Genomic DNA, 15,240 nt, shown 5'->3' on the forward strand with positions numbered 1-15,240 from the left:
ATCTCGATAAGTTAGTTCAATCAAACCATGTTGCAGTAACTCCAACAATCACACAACTCACAATCAAAAGGTGAGTTTAATCTAATTTGGGGCTCTAGATTGTTTGGTGGTAACACGAGATGGTAAGAACAACTCCCCAAGATGAGACTAAGTTTACAGGTGATGAAGAATAAGGATGTACCTTTGTGACTCGCCGAATGAACCAAAAACAATGTTTCATTCAGAAAGAGTCTTGCTTGATTTGAAATTACAAGAGAAATAACAGGCCATAAGATAAAAAAGGTAAAGAAAAGTGCGAGAAAACTAAGGTCTATCATGTAAGAGAATGAAGATCTTCTTCAACCTCGCCAACAAGTGACATTAGAGGAATTCTTCCCAAAGAACTTCCGCCATGACAAGCAAGAAGAAGTTCGTGAAATTGTCACGTGCCATGCTTCACATCTCGTAGAAGAGAACAACTCCGTGCTAAATGCATCTGGGGAAGTAATGGGACAAGAAGATCTCTCAGTTTGTCTCATAAATTACTTGTTAGCGCTCCCTCAAGCGGCCAAAGATACTATCATTGAAGCACTGAAAAATTTTGGCACTTCTAAATCTCCAACCCCTGAAATGAACTCATGCGCTCCATGTTGTATGTCCACTACTTTTACAAATGAAGACTTGTTGTTGGGGTCTAAACTCCATAATAGACCTTTATTCGTCTCGGGCTACATTCGTGAACTATAATCCATTCTCGGAAGCATAATCTCATGAAAAGCAAATTGGTGATCCAAGACTTCAACCAAGGTGGTCAACGAGCAATTGGCATGATTGGACTGAAGTTGATCATCGTAGATTTTAAAGCTACTACCATTTTCCATATCATAGACTCCAAGACTACTTACAAATTATTGCTAGGACATCCTTAGATTCATGAGAATGGGGTGATAACTTCCACATTGCATCATTGCTTCAAATACCATCAACATGGAGTTAGAAAAGTCGAGGCTGATACTAATCTTTTCTCGGAAGCATAATCTCATTTCGCATATGCTAAATTTTATTCGAAGAATGACAAAATAGAAGAAACCATGTCGACTGAGATTTCTCTAAATGAGAATTGCACAAACAGTCCTAACTCGACGAAGCAAATAAACAAGATGGAAGAACTTGCCAAATAAGTTACTACTTTTGAAACCTTAGCAAATGGAGCATCTACCAATTATTAAAAAATAGGAGCTTTAAAGGAAGAAGTCTCACATAGCTCTACCATCTTGCGCTATGTTCCTTTGTCTTGGCGGAAGAAGGGTGAATCACCATTCGTTGAGTACACGAAGAATCTTAAGTCCAGCGATGTAGAAATGCTGAAAGGGAATTTCACTTTGCCTCTTACTAAGATGAAGAGGTCTGAAGATCTCCACATGAAACACATTCTTCCTAAAAGAAGAACAAATGATGGCTTTGATCCTAAAGCATACAAGCTTCTAGCAAAAGCGAGTTACGACTTCACGACTCATACTGAGTTCAAAAGCTTAAGAATTTTCGATGATAAGCGGGAACTCTCTGTAACACAAAAGAAGCTTTTGAAAGAACGTTACAACATACCTACATCAAAGGCCAGAATTGGTTACAAACCATTAAAACCAGTGTATATAGCCAAAAAGGGAAAGAAAAAGTTGAGAATAGCAATCGTATCACGATTGAAGAGACCGATGACTTAAAGGAAGAGAAAGATCACAATAGTCAAAGAATTTTTGTCTTCAATTGCATGGAAGTTCCTGCTGTTCGTGTCTCGGTGCATTAAAGGTTGGATACAGGGTCAACGAAAATGAAAAACCAACATTTGAGACATACTCCGACACGACTTTTGGCTTTTCAAAGACTAAGTGTGCCAATGTCAAAGATGAAAGATCACCTGTCAAGATTAGTTTTCGATCGCCTCAAAAAATAGGTAATCAACATGAAGCCAAGTCAAAGTGCTTGGAAACAAGCCAACTCGGTGAGATAAAGGATAACAATAGACTTCATAATTTTGTCCCTTCACGAATGAAAAGAAAGCCTTATATGCTTGTAAACACAGAAGATTCATTGAAAGTGAAGCGATGGTTAATCGTAATTTTAACTAATCTTACTGAGGAAGACTAAGAACATGAAGAAAACAACGGTAGTTGTTGTCACATCTCTTTTGACGAAATGTCAGATGATGAAATGTTGGAAGAAGATGTCGAAGAAGCGCCATCATCACTAGAAAATGGCAGTCAATCGACTGTTGACGAACTTAAGGAGGTCAACCTCGGCAAAGTTGAAGAACCGTGTCCGATCTTCATAAGTGCTTCACTTATTTGCAATGAAGAAACAAATATATGAGTCTACTAACTACATACAAAGACATATTCGATTGGTCTTACAAAGAGATGCCAGGACTCAACCTAAAGATAACAATCATCACCTTGCTATTAAGCAGGGATATCGACTAGTAAAATAGGCACAACGGTGATTTCGACCACAACTTGTACCTCAAATTGAAATTGAAGTCAACAAATTGATAGAGGCAGGTTTCATCCATGAAATGAAGTATCCAACATGGATAGCCAACATTGTTCCGGTCAAAAACAAGAATGGTCAACTTCATTTGTGCGTTGACTTCCGTGACTTGAACAATGCATGCACTAAAGATGGTTTTCCACTACTCGTCACCGAAATTATGATTGATGCTACAATGGGACATGAAGCATTGTCTTTCATGGACGAGGCATCAGGATACAATCAAATTCGGATGGCTCTTCAAAAAATGCTGGAACCATGAAACTTGCATGAATTGAGGAGTCTCCAAGTACGTTTGGCTTATATCAGAAGATTCATCTCAAATCTAGCTGGTCGATGTCAACCCTTTCAATGATTGATGAGAAAAGATGTGACCTTTGAGTGGAATCGAGTATGTCAAAAACACTTTCGATAGCATAAAGAAGTATTTACTTAACCTATCTATCTTGAGTGCCCCTACAGTAGGAAAACCTTTTGTGTTGTATATTACTGCACAAGCGAGGTCACTTGGAGCGTTGCTCACACAAGAAAGAGAGAAGGGTAAAGAGTATGTGCTATTTTACCTAAGTAGAACGCTTACTAGGACAGAACTAAATTATTCACCCATCGAGAAGATGTGCCTTTCGCTCTTCTTTACCATCGATAAATTGAGGCATTAATGCAAGCCTTCACGGTACACTTGGTAGCAAAAGCATATCCAATCAAATATGTCTTATCTAGGCCATTATCTCTAGGCGATTGGCTAAATGGGCAATCTTACTGCAAAAGTATGACATCGTCTATGTCTCGCAAAAGGCAGTGAAGGGACAAGCCATCGTAAATTTCTTAGCAGACCACCTGATTCCAACAGATTGGAATTATCTGAAAGCTTATTTGATATGGATATCTTTTATATTGAAATCACTAAGTGTTGGACAATATAGTTTGATGGTGCAACTCGAAGGAACAGTGCGGGGGTAGGTACAACCTTCATCTTACCAGAGAAACACATTTTGCCATACAACTTCACATTTAGTGAGATGTGTTCAAACAATGTTGCTGAATATCAAGCACTCGTTATTGGTCTTCCGTTAGCCTAAGAAATTGGCGTGACATATATGCAAATCTATGGAGACTTGAAACTGATAATCATTCAATTATTACTTGAGTATGAGGTAAAGCATGAAGATCTAATACCTTACTTCAATTATGCCAGACAATTGCTGGAAAATTTTAAAACTATGACGATGGAACAAGTTCTATGATCCGAAAATAAGAAAGTAGACGCTCTGGCAAATGTGGCTACAACTCTAACAATTTTGGAGGACAAAGTTTTGAATATCTCACTTTGTCAAAGATGGATCATACCACCAACTGGAAGTGAAAGTGAAGAAACGAATGCAATATTCGTCTATGTGATTGAAAAAGAAGATTGGTCACAGATAATCGACATAGAATTGAAGTACTAAGGAGATCAGCTTGTTTCATCTATTACAAAGAAACTCTCTATCGTCGCTCGTATGAATGCCTTTTTCTTTAATGCTTGGGAAAGGAAGGATCAATAAAAGCATTAGAAGAAGCTCATTCAGGCGTGGGTGAGGCTCACCAATCTGGACCGAAGCTCCATTTTCAACTTAAGAGAATGGGCTACTATTGACCTACAATGGTCCAAGACTCGATGTAATACGCAAAGAGATGTGAAGCTTGTATGTTTCATGCTAATCTCATACACCAGTCTCTGGAACCACACAATTCAACTATAGCTTCGTCGCCTTTTGAATCTTGGGGACTCAATCTTGTAGAACCTATAACTCCCAAATAATCAGCTAGACATTCTTACATCCTCGTAGGAACTAATTGTTTTTCAAGATAGGTCGAGTCTATTGCACTAAAAAAAGCTAAGAAAGAAAATGTAACTGATTTTATTCGCACTTATCTCATCTACCGGTATGGCATCCTGCATCGCATTGTGACAGATAATGGGAGACAATTCTCCAACAGCTTAATAGACCAATTGTGTGAAAAGTTTGGTTTCAAGCAATATAACTCATCAATGTACAACGTTGCAGCAAATGGGTTGGCAGAAGCATTTAATAAAACGTTATGCAACTTATTGAAGAAAGCAGTCTCCAAGTTGAAGCGAAATTGGCAAGAAATGATCAGTGAAGCATTATGGGCATACTGAACTACCTATCGCACCCCGATCGACAATACACCTAATTCTCTTGTCTACAAGTAGAAGCTGTGCTTCACTTGGAAAGAGAAATTCCATCTTTGCAAATGGTGGTGCAAGAAGGGCTAACGGTGGAGGACAATGCTCAGTTACGTCTTCAAGAGTTAGAAGCATCGGATGAAAGAAGATTGGATGCCCAACAAGAATTAGAATGCTACCAAGCACGCATGTCAAGGGCTTTCAACAAAAAGGTACGACCTCGATCTTTTCAAGTTGGCGAGCTCGTATTTGCAACCTGAAGACCGATTATTACAACTTGACACACATGGAACAAGTTCACTCCAAAATGGGATGGACCTTACATTGTAAAAGAAGTCTACACGAACGGAGCGTACAATATCGTGGACAAATACGGGTTAAGAATTGGCCAATTAAATGGCAAATTCTTGAAGAAATACTATGCTTAGAGGAAACTTTAAGTTTAGTCCATAATACAACCAAAAAAAAAAATCTCTTGAGTCATGAATAAAGGCAATCTTACTTCAAAAAGAATGAAGATATCACTAATGATGAGTCCATACATTAAATTTAAGGAAAAAAAACAAAAAATAAATAAATAAATCATGATGTCCTCTAAAATTGTGGTTCACACTTGAAATCCTTCATCTCCTGTTGCGCATCCTTTACAAGCGATTTGACTTCTGCATCATTCACAATTGGAGCATTTTTTATGTCACTCACCTTCTCTCGCACTTTAGAAGCTTCAAGTTTCTGTTGTTCTAAATGCTCATCCTGCTCAAGAATAAACTTGGAAACCTCATCTCATTTAGCCCGGGCGACCTTAAGTTTGGCTTCCAACTCTTCCTCTTCATGAAGTATTTGTGCACAATTCTCAACAATTGCAGGCGACGGGTGAGAAGAAACTATAACTGTTGGGTGTGTTGCCCTAACTTGTAGTTTGTATTTATGTAAAAACAAATTTATATTCAATAAATTTGTTGTTGAATTCATAGCATTGCATTGTCTAAATCGAATAAACTAAACATTCAAGGTTATTATCATGTAACCGGGACAGTATATATATTGGGTATATATTTGATATACTCTCGATATATAAGTGGATAATGTCTTGCGAATAACCTAAAGGGTCTATAGTATATGGATAAGGCTATGTATCTTATCTTGGCAACACTATGAATACGGCCCACTTTGTAAGTGTTACAGATGACCCGATCCAGGTCGTTTATGTGGAGACATATGAGTGGGGGTATCCTATACAATGAGTTTGTATAAGACCGGACCACGAAATAGTCAATCTTTAGATGTAACATCGTTGACTAACATATTACTATTTCATAGGATGACCAGGCAACTAATTCTCAATCTTGAGTGAGTTATGGACTCTTACTCGTGAGGGTTCATCCTTTGATCTGTATGGGTGAAAGTGGCCCGAGTCGCCGCTTCAACATTCCAACCATTTTGGGGATGAGACCGAGTGGGGAACTGGGAACATAACTTCACAAGATGGAATTCACTCATCCCCGACTTTCGGGGAGTAGATGAGTGTTCTCTTAAATGCTGACTCCAGGACTTGAACGAGGGTCCCACCCTCTCACTGGCCCGAGAGGGACTTCTGGTTATTGGTGGGACCATGACCAGGTTGTTCATTAGATGAGCAATGGTATTTAAGGAGTAAGATGTAACTCAGGGGTAAAATAGTAATTTGACCCAGCTTGAGTTACGAGCACTCGTGAAAGATTGACTAGCCATTAATGGTCGTATATCCGTGGACACGAAAATATTCTGCAGTGAGAAGAGTGCAACTGCAGGTCTTTAGTGGAGTGATCCGTAGTTAACGAATGTTTATTAACTCGATTAATGAGTTTGATCAATTAATCTCATATTGTTGGAGCTTTTGACCTGTAGGTATATTAGGTCCCCTTACTAGCTCACAACGGGTAAAACGAGGATCAAGAATTATTAAATAATTTGAAATGTTCAAATTATATAAGGGAATGTAGATATTGTATATTGATACATTAGATATAAATGTATATTAATTTTGGATAAAGATTCAAAATTAATACTATATATTATGGGAGAAATGTTTAAAGAGGATTCAAATAATTAATATGAATTGGTTTCATATTAAAACTATACGTTATACAAGAAAGTTTTTTTAATATGACTCAAATATTCAGTTTTAATTAAATATGTGATATTTAATTAAAAAATAAATAATTAATGGTTAATTATTTATGTATTTATTTAATTAATATTAGAATTTGGTTAATTAATTATTAATTAGATCAATAATTATTAACCACATTTATTACTTAATTAATTATTAATTAGATTGATAATTATTAATTAAATAATTAATTATTAATTAGATTAATAATTAATTAAATGTTGATTAATTTAATTTAATTCTAATTAATTAATTTAATTAATTTGTTAATTTTATTATTTAATTAAAAAAACAAAAAAACTAACTCCCCTGCACAAATACAGGTGAGTGGTGACGTAGGGTAACTCCCCACGTCTTTTTGTTCTTAACTGCAAAACAGTTCTGTAGGGGCCTCTCTTATCATTCGACCTGCAGAAGAAAATAGAGAAATATTCTCTCTAAACCAATTTCTCTCTCAAATTCCCTCCATTTACTCCCACAAGCAAGATCATCGTTTCTAGAGGATAGTGGGAAAATCGGTGGTGCGGAAATGGATTGATTACCGGAGATTTAGAAGAAGGTCTTCAAAAGTGAGAATTCTTTTCGCCTGTTTTTCTTTTTCTTTTCTGCTTTTTTTTGGTTCCTAAAAATTCTAGAACAAGATCGTCGCTTCCGCTGCGGGATTTACGTCCCATCAACAACCCTGTCAGTTGGCGCCGTGAAACCTCCAGCATAAGTTGCAGCAGGATCAAGGACATCGAGACTCGTCAAAGATAAGAGACTACTTTGCCCCATATCTACATGAATGAGATCATCCAGAAGTGAATATAAGTTAAACGAAATAGAGTGATTGTTAAGAAAAGTAGCTATAATCAAAAAAGTCAAAACAAATACAAATAATAAAGTAAAGGAATTACTAACCAAAGGTGTAGTAGGAATTCTGAGGCACTCGCAACACCATCGAAGAATCCGTCGTCACAAACTGCTAGTGGCTTCAATTTCTTCTATTTTTTCGATCTCTTCCAATGATGATAACTATTGCTGCTATGACTCTCCTCATTATCTTCAACAATAAACTGCTCAACATCTTAAAGACGAACTCTTTTCCTTCCATCTCCATCACCAACTTTCTTTGGAAGTTTTGGTTTAGAAGGGGGAGAAAGGGCACTGATTTTTGAACTTTTATATCCCTTTTTCAAGATAATCTCCATGTTTCGCTAACCACCATTTTGTATAACATAGAGTGAGCTAGTTATGCAGATTTAGTGAACGTGTATGAAGATGTACTTGAGATGAGGTCCGAGTCAGAATACAAATTTGCCAATGACGCAACACATGATCCAAGCTGGCTGGAGGAATGTTGGGACTTTCTCTACCTTTAAAAAGATTAGGGACTCGTGCAAGTGCACACGGTCACAAGTAATACTCAGAAGTAATCCAAGGTCAAATCCTCAAGGACTTGTTGCTTTCAAAACAACTTTAAAGAAGTGAATATTTCAAATATGTTGTGGTTTATGGAGAAAATAGTGGTGAAATGTTGTTGTTTGGGGTTTTTAACTAGCAAGCAATTTAATAAAACTCAACTTTTTTGCCTCTTACCTTAGTCTTGATGCAAAACATGGAAACACACTACGTTGGGGAAATTGCGCTAACCGCAATTCCTTACTTTTCTTGGGATTCGAGTTCTACTCTTTCACTACCACTTTTGGTTGCTGTAGAGGCTAGGGTAACCTACAATCATATGTCTATGTGTGATTACAATCCTTGAGAATATCTACCAACTCACTTGCATTATGGGTCAGAGGGCCTGGCCTCATTTGGATAATTTTGGCTATTTATCCAGATGGTCTAAAGAGAAATCATTGACTCGTGATTCTTCTTTAACGGCGTGGTTTTTAGACTCTGACCTACATAATGAAGAATCAATCCAGAGTCGACACTAGGTCGTCGAATCATCAAAGGCCCGGCTCGTTGGGGTCATACATTAAAGCTTCATGGTGAGTTCTTTTATATCCGCTATTATTGGGAATGGTTAGAAGTCACGGTCACCCGAAAGAAGGATACACTACAATGTATGCACTTGTTAGATGCTGTGCTGGCTTCTTCGTACATCTATGTTGTAACAATGACATAATTTGAGCATTTTGTGAGGCTTGGTGCCCTTCAACCAATACCCTTCACACATCATCTGGAGAGTTATCCATCTCTTTGTAAGATATGTGGAGATTAGGGGGACTTCTTATTAAAGGTAGGTTTTTTGATGAAGTTGTTCCATGTCTTGTGGAGTTGTTAGCAACGTCCAAGGATGAGGATTATCTCCCAAAAAGTTGTGAGTATTTGTTTGCCGCTTATCATCATGTAGCATCTAAAGAGAGTGTTTGCTTCCGAGTCCCTGTCAAATCGTCTAGATCCCTTTCTGGTTTAAAGAAGATCGGAAGTACACGAAGCCGCCCTCTCGAAGGGCACAGAAGATTTCTCGACCTCGTTCAACCTATAATCCAGACGGAACTTCTTTTGTACGTCGTGATTGGTCTACGAGCGAAATTAATTTATTTGACGAGTTGGGCGTAGAAGATAAATGGAGAGAAAAGACATATTTGGTAGCTTTTCTTTATTGCTGGTTATGCGTATTCGTCTTCCCTAGTAAGAATTTGTCTCTTCGTCCAGAAGTTTTCAAAACTGCTAGTTATATGACTAAAGGTATCTTGTTTAGCCCTGGCTGTTCCTGTTTTGGCCAACATTTATCGTGGGCTAGGCCAGATCCATAATACGTCACCTTTGGTTAGGAACTCGAGTGCTTGCTTTCCTATACATTATGTTCATGGCTGACTTGCTCATTATTTCAACACTCATTTTAAAACTTACGTGCCAGTTAGAGGTCTTATTATGATGGTTGATTATTCTGGAGAAGGGGGAGCTAAGTACTTTAGCGATGTCAATGCTCATGATATGATTCACAGGGGTAGATATATATCGTGGCCTACAACTCTTCAATCTAGGAATAAGGATGAGGATTTGAAAGGTAACGAGCGACTTTCATTTTTTAATTTATCACTCTTCTCAAGCATGTGGTCATGCTTCTTATCATCGCGAGGTTCAAGTTCGATGGTCGTTGAGGCTTATAGTCCTTATCGGTTCGGTCGGCAGTTCGGGTTTTATCAAGATATACAGAAGGATTTGTGCGAAGAGGTTCCTTGTTAGGATTGACTTTTTACTGCAGAAACATGTGTCGGTAGTCTTGTTTGACCACGTTTTTTACCCCTTTCCCATCATTATTTGCCAAAAAGAACCACATATTCTTAATGTAGAACATGCATAGATTATTTCTACATAAAAGTTAAACTATGGTACTTTAGGAAAAATATGAGAAAAATGCAGTCAAAGTTGGAAGAAAATAACATAAATATGTTTTTGCATAATTGCGCTCGGCGCATTTTTGGAGGACAAGATGACAAAACGCACATTTTGATTAATGAAAGGCAAGGAGGACATTTCCCACATGTTCAAAACCGTGAGTCCAAGTCCAAGTGAGGTGGTTAGGTGAATCTCAACCCATTTCCACCTAAAATGGAGGGGAGTTTCAACCAACCTATGGTGCTATAAAAGGAAGCCATCCCTCCATCAGTAAATCATCTCTTCCAAGCTTCATTTCATCTTCTTTTAGTTGCTCTCCGGTTGTAGAACACGTTTTTAGGGTTTATGTTTATGTTCTAGTTGTTCATTTCTTTATTTTTCACGTTTTTACCTTTTGTATTGGTTTTAATTCCCAGTTCTTACTTCCGTTCTTTGTTCATTCTGTTCTTTTAAAGTTCTTTAGTGAGTTTCAACTCCCCTCACGCTCGAGAGAGAAGAGGGTCAAGCTAAAACTCATTGTACGACTTATTTTTCATTTAAATTCAATGAAAAATAATTTCTTTATGTTTTCGTGCATTTACTTTCCTTTAATTATGTTCTAAATTAGTTATCAACCTCTTTGTGGAATGATTTAGTCAAAATGATTTGATTTTCAACACACTCGGGATTTTGGCCAGATTGCACCTGACACTTTTTTGGGTTGGTTTCTAAAAACTTCTCTTTACATCTTTTTTCCATTCGGTCGGTGGGAACTTGATTTATACACCAAAGCCCAACCTTGGGAAAGGTGAACTTCAGACTATGTATTGGATCCTCAACTTGAAGGATAAGTCTACTTTTGAACGGCAAATCCTCGTCCTCCAAAATAACTAAATACCTCTTCTTGGGATCATGGTCCTCTACAAAATATACCATGATGAAACAAAAGATCCTGCAAAAAAAAAATGTTTATGAAGGAACATTATGGTCAATTATTAAAGGAATATATATATATATATATATAAACAAAATTTTCAAAAGAAAAGAGGCAATGAAATCACTGCAAGGCAGACAGAGGTGACCACTACTGACCTAGAAATATCTCAACTAGGGGAAGAGGCGTTAACATACTCAGTAATGAAATCACTACAAGGCAAATGGAGGTGACCATCGCTAACCTAATAACGCCTCAACTAGTAGAAAATGCATTAACTTACTCAGCAATGATATCACCGACCGAAGGTGACCACCATTGACCTAGGAACACCTCAACCAGCAACAGAGGCGTTTATCTACTCAGCAATGAAATCACTGCAAGGCAGACGGAGGTGACCACCGTTGACTTAGGAACACCTCAACTAGCGGAAGAGGCGTTAACCTACTCAACAACGAAATCACCGACCGGAGGTGACCATCAATGACTTAGGAACACCTCAACCAGCGGAAGAGGCGTTAACTTACTCAGCAATGAAATCACTACAAGGCAGTTGAAAGTGACCAATGTTGACTTAGGAACACCTCAACCAACAGAAGAGGCGTTAACCTACTTAGCAATGAAATTACTGCAAGGCAAACAGGAGGTGACCACCACTGACCTAGGAACACCTCAACTAGCGGAAGAGGCATTAACCTACTCAACAATGAAATCACTGCAAGGCAGACAAGAGGTGACCACCACTGACCAAGGAACACCTCAACCAGCAGAACAGACGTTAACCAACTCAGCAATCAAATCATTACAAGGCAGATGAAGTTGACCATCACTAACCAAGGAACACCTTCACCAGTGGAAAAGACATTAACATACTCAACAATGAAATCACTGAAAGGCAGACGAAGGTGACCACCGCTGACCTGGGAACACCTCAACCAGTGGAATAGGCATTGACCTACTCAGCAATGAAATCACTGCAATGCGAAGGTGACTACTGGAGACATATCTACGAATCAAAGAATATATGCACGTGCATATAAAAGAAATTGAATGCATAAAATTGACCATGTTTAGAAGGGTTCAATGACACATTTACCTCTCAGAAAGCAAGCAAAGTCGAATGGTGCAAAAGCAAAGTCGCTGCAGATAAATTTGTAAATATCAAATCCTAAAAAAAGTATTGTTTAAATAATCGTTGTTGTATTCAAATTTCTCTTTTAAAAAAAGAGACATTTGTATAAAAAAAATGAACAGTATTAAAAAAAGTAACTAAAAGAAAGAAAGAAAGGAAAAAATCGGGGTGCATGGTTTTCTCATGCGGTACCCTAAATGACGGGCGGCTGCAACATGTAGCCACCATCTTTTTTAAAAAACAAATTAATAATTTGCAGCCCAAACCAAGTGGCGGCTGCTGGTAGTAGTGCAGTCGTCGCCATTGTTTTATTTTATACACATTAAAAAGAAATGGGGCGTACATAAAGTTTTCTTTTCTTTTTTTTATGTCCTTCGGTTCATGCATTCACACGATCTCAGTTTATATATATGAAAAAATTCACATATTCTGCTACTTACAGACAACGTTGTTGGGTGTGTTGCCCTAAACTCGTAGTTTGTAATTATGTAAAAACAAATTTATATTAAATAAATTTATATTCAGTCAATTTGTCGTTGAAATCATAGCACTGCATTGTCTAAATCCAATAAACTAAACATCCAAGGTTATTATCATGTAACCGGGACAATATATATAATAGGTATATATTTGATATACCCTCGATATACAAGTGGATAATGTCTCGGGAATAACCTAAATGGTCTATAGTATATGGATAAGGCTAGGTACCTTATCCTAGCAACACTATGGATACGACCCACTTTGTAAATGTTACAGACGACCCAATCCAAGTTGTTCGTGTGGAGACATGCGAATAGAGGTATCCTATACAATGAGTTTATATAAGACTGAACCGCGAAATAACCAATCTTTAGAGGTAACGTCGTTTACTAATAGATTGCTATTTCATATGATGACCAGGCAACTCATTCTCAATCCTGAGTGAGTTATGAACGAGCCCTCATGGATAGGAGACCGAGTGGGGTGAAGGGATGTGAATCCCGGAGCAGAAACGGATTTTCGTTGCTGTTTTTCGGGATACAAAACCGAATTTTACAGAAGAAAAATACAGAGAAAAATTTACCTTTGAAGAACGTTTCTTCAACTAGTTTTCCTCGAACACCACCACTATTTCTTCCTCGCTATCCTCTTGGGTCTCGGGATCGTGCTGGTGGGAGCAAAAATTTGGAACGAGAGGGAGAGATTGAGCTTCTTGAGAGATATCTAGGGATGCTAATTTTTTCACTGTAGTGTTCTGTTTTCTTCAACCATTGAAGAAGAAGAACAGTGACGTGGGGTAACTCCCCACGTCACAGCAACCCCCCCACTCTCCTGCAATTTTGCAGGGGAGTTAATATTAATAATAATAATAATAATAATAATATTAATATATATATATATTTATAATATATAATAATAATTAAAAAATATATATAATAATATATATAATAATTAATATATATATAAAATTAATTAATCAAATTAATTAATATAATTAATTATTAATCCAATTAATAATTAATAAATATATATATACATAAATAATTAACATTTAATTATTTATTATAAAATTAGAATCATATTCTAAAACATTACTCTCGTATAAGCTATAGTTTTAATATACATCTTATGCACATTATTTTTAACCCATAGTTTTAATATGAATCTTATTCATATTAATTTTATTTGAATCTCATTCAAATAATATCTCTCATAATATATAGTTTTAATTCACAATTAACTATATATTATAATGTATCAATATACATATAATCCCTTAAGTAATTTGAACAATTCAAATTCTTCCAAAAACTTGATCCTCGTTTTACCCGTTATGAGCTAGCAAGGGGACCTAATGGACCTACAGATCTGAAGCTCCAACGATGCAAGATTAATCGGTCAAACTCATTGACCGAGTTAATCTAGATTCGTTAACTACGGGTCATTCCACTAAAGACCCGCAGTTGCACTCTTCTCACTGCAGAATGTTTTCGTGTCCATGGATATATGACCATTAATGACGAGTCAATCCTTCACGAGTGTTCGTAACTCAAGTTGGGTAAAATTACTGTTTTACCCCTGAGCTACATCTTACTCCTTAAACACCACTACTCCTCTAATGAACAACCCGGTTATGGTCCAACCAATAACCGGAAGTCCCTCTCGGCCAATGAGAGGGTGGGGCCCCTTGTTCAAGTCGAGCAGCATTTAAGGGAACACTCATCTACTCCCCTAAGGTCGGGGACGAGTGAATTCCATCTTGTGAAGTTATGTTTTCAGCTCTCCACTCGGTCTTGTCCCCAAAATGGTAGGAATGTTGAGTCGGCGACTCGGGCCACTCTCACCCATACAGATCAAAAGACGAGCCCTCACGGGCAGGAGTCCATAACTCACTCAGGATTGAGAATGAGTTGTCTGGTCATCCTAAGAAATAGCAATCTATTAGTTAACGGTGTTACACCTAAAGATTGCCTATTTCGCGGTCCGGTCTTATACAAACTCATTGTACAGGATACCCTCACTCGCGTGTCTCCACACGAATGACCTGGATCGAGTCGTCTGTAACCTTTACAGAGTGGGCCGTATCCATAGTGTTGCCAGGATAAGGTACACAGCCTTATCCATATACTATAGACCCTTTAGGTTATTCACGGGATATTCTCCATTCATATATCAGGGGTATATCAAATATATACCCCGTATATCAACTATATACCCAGTATATATACTGTCCCGATTACATCAAAAATAACCTTGGATGTTTAGTTTATTGGATTTTGGACAATGCAAAGCTATGATTCAACAACAAATTTATTGAATAAAACTTTATTAAATAGACATTTGTTTTTACAAAATACAAACTACGAGTTTAGGGCAACACACCCAACATGGGGCTCGTCTTTTGATCTGTATGGGTGAGAGTCACCCGAGTCGCCAACTCAACATTCCTACCATTTTGGGGATGAGACCGAGTGGGAATCTGGGAACATTATTTCACGATATGGAATTCACTC

Source organism: Momordica charantia (genome assembly GCF_013281855.1).
Source record: "Momordica charantia cultivar OHB3-1 chromosome 6 unlocalized genomic scaffold, Mcharantia_2.0 BLBB01000006.1, whole genome shotgun sequence".
Taxonomy (NCBI): domain Eukaryota; kingdom Viridiplantae; phylum Streptophyta; class Magnoliopsida; order Cucurbitales; family Cucurbitaceae; genus Momordica; species Momordica charantia.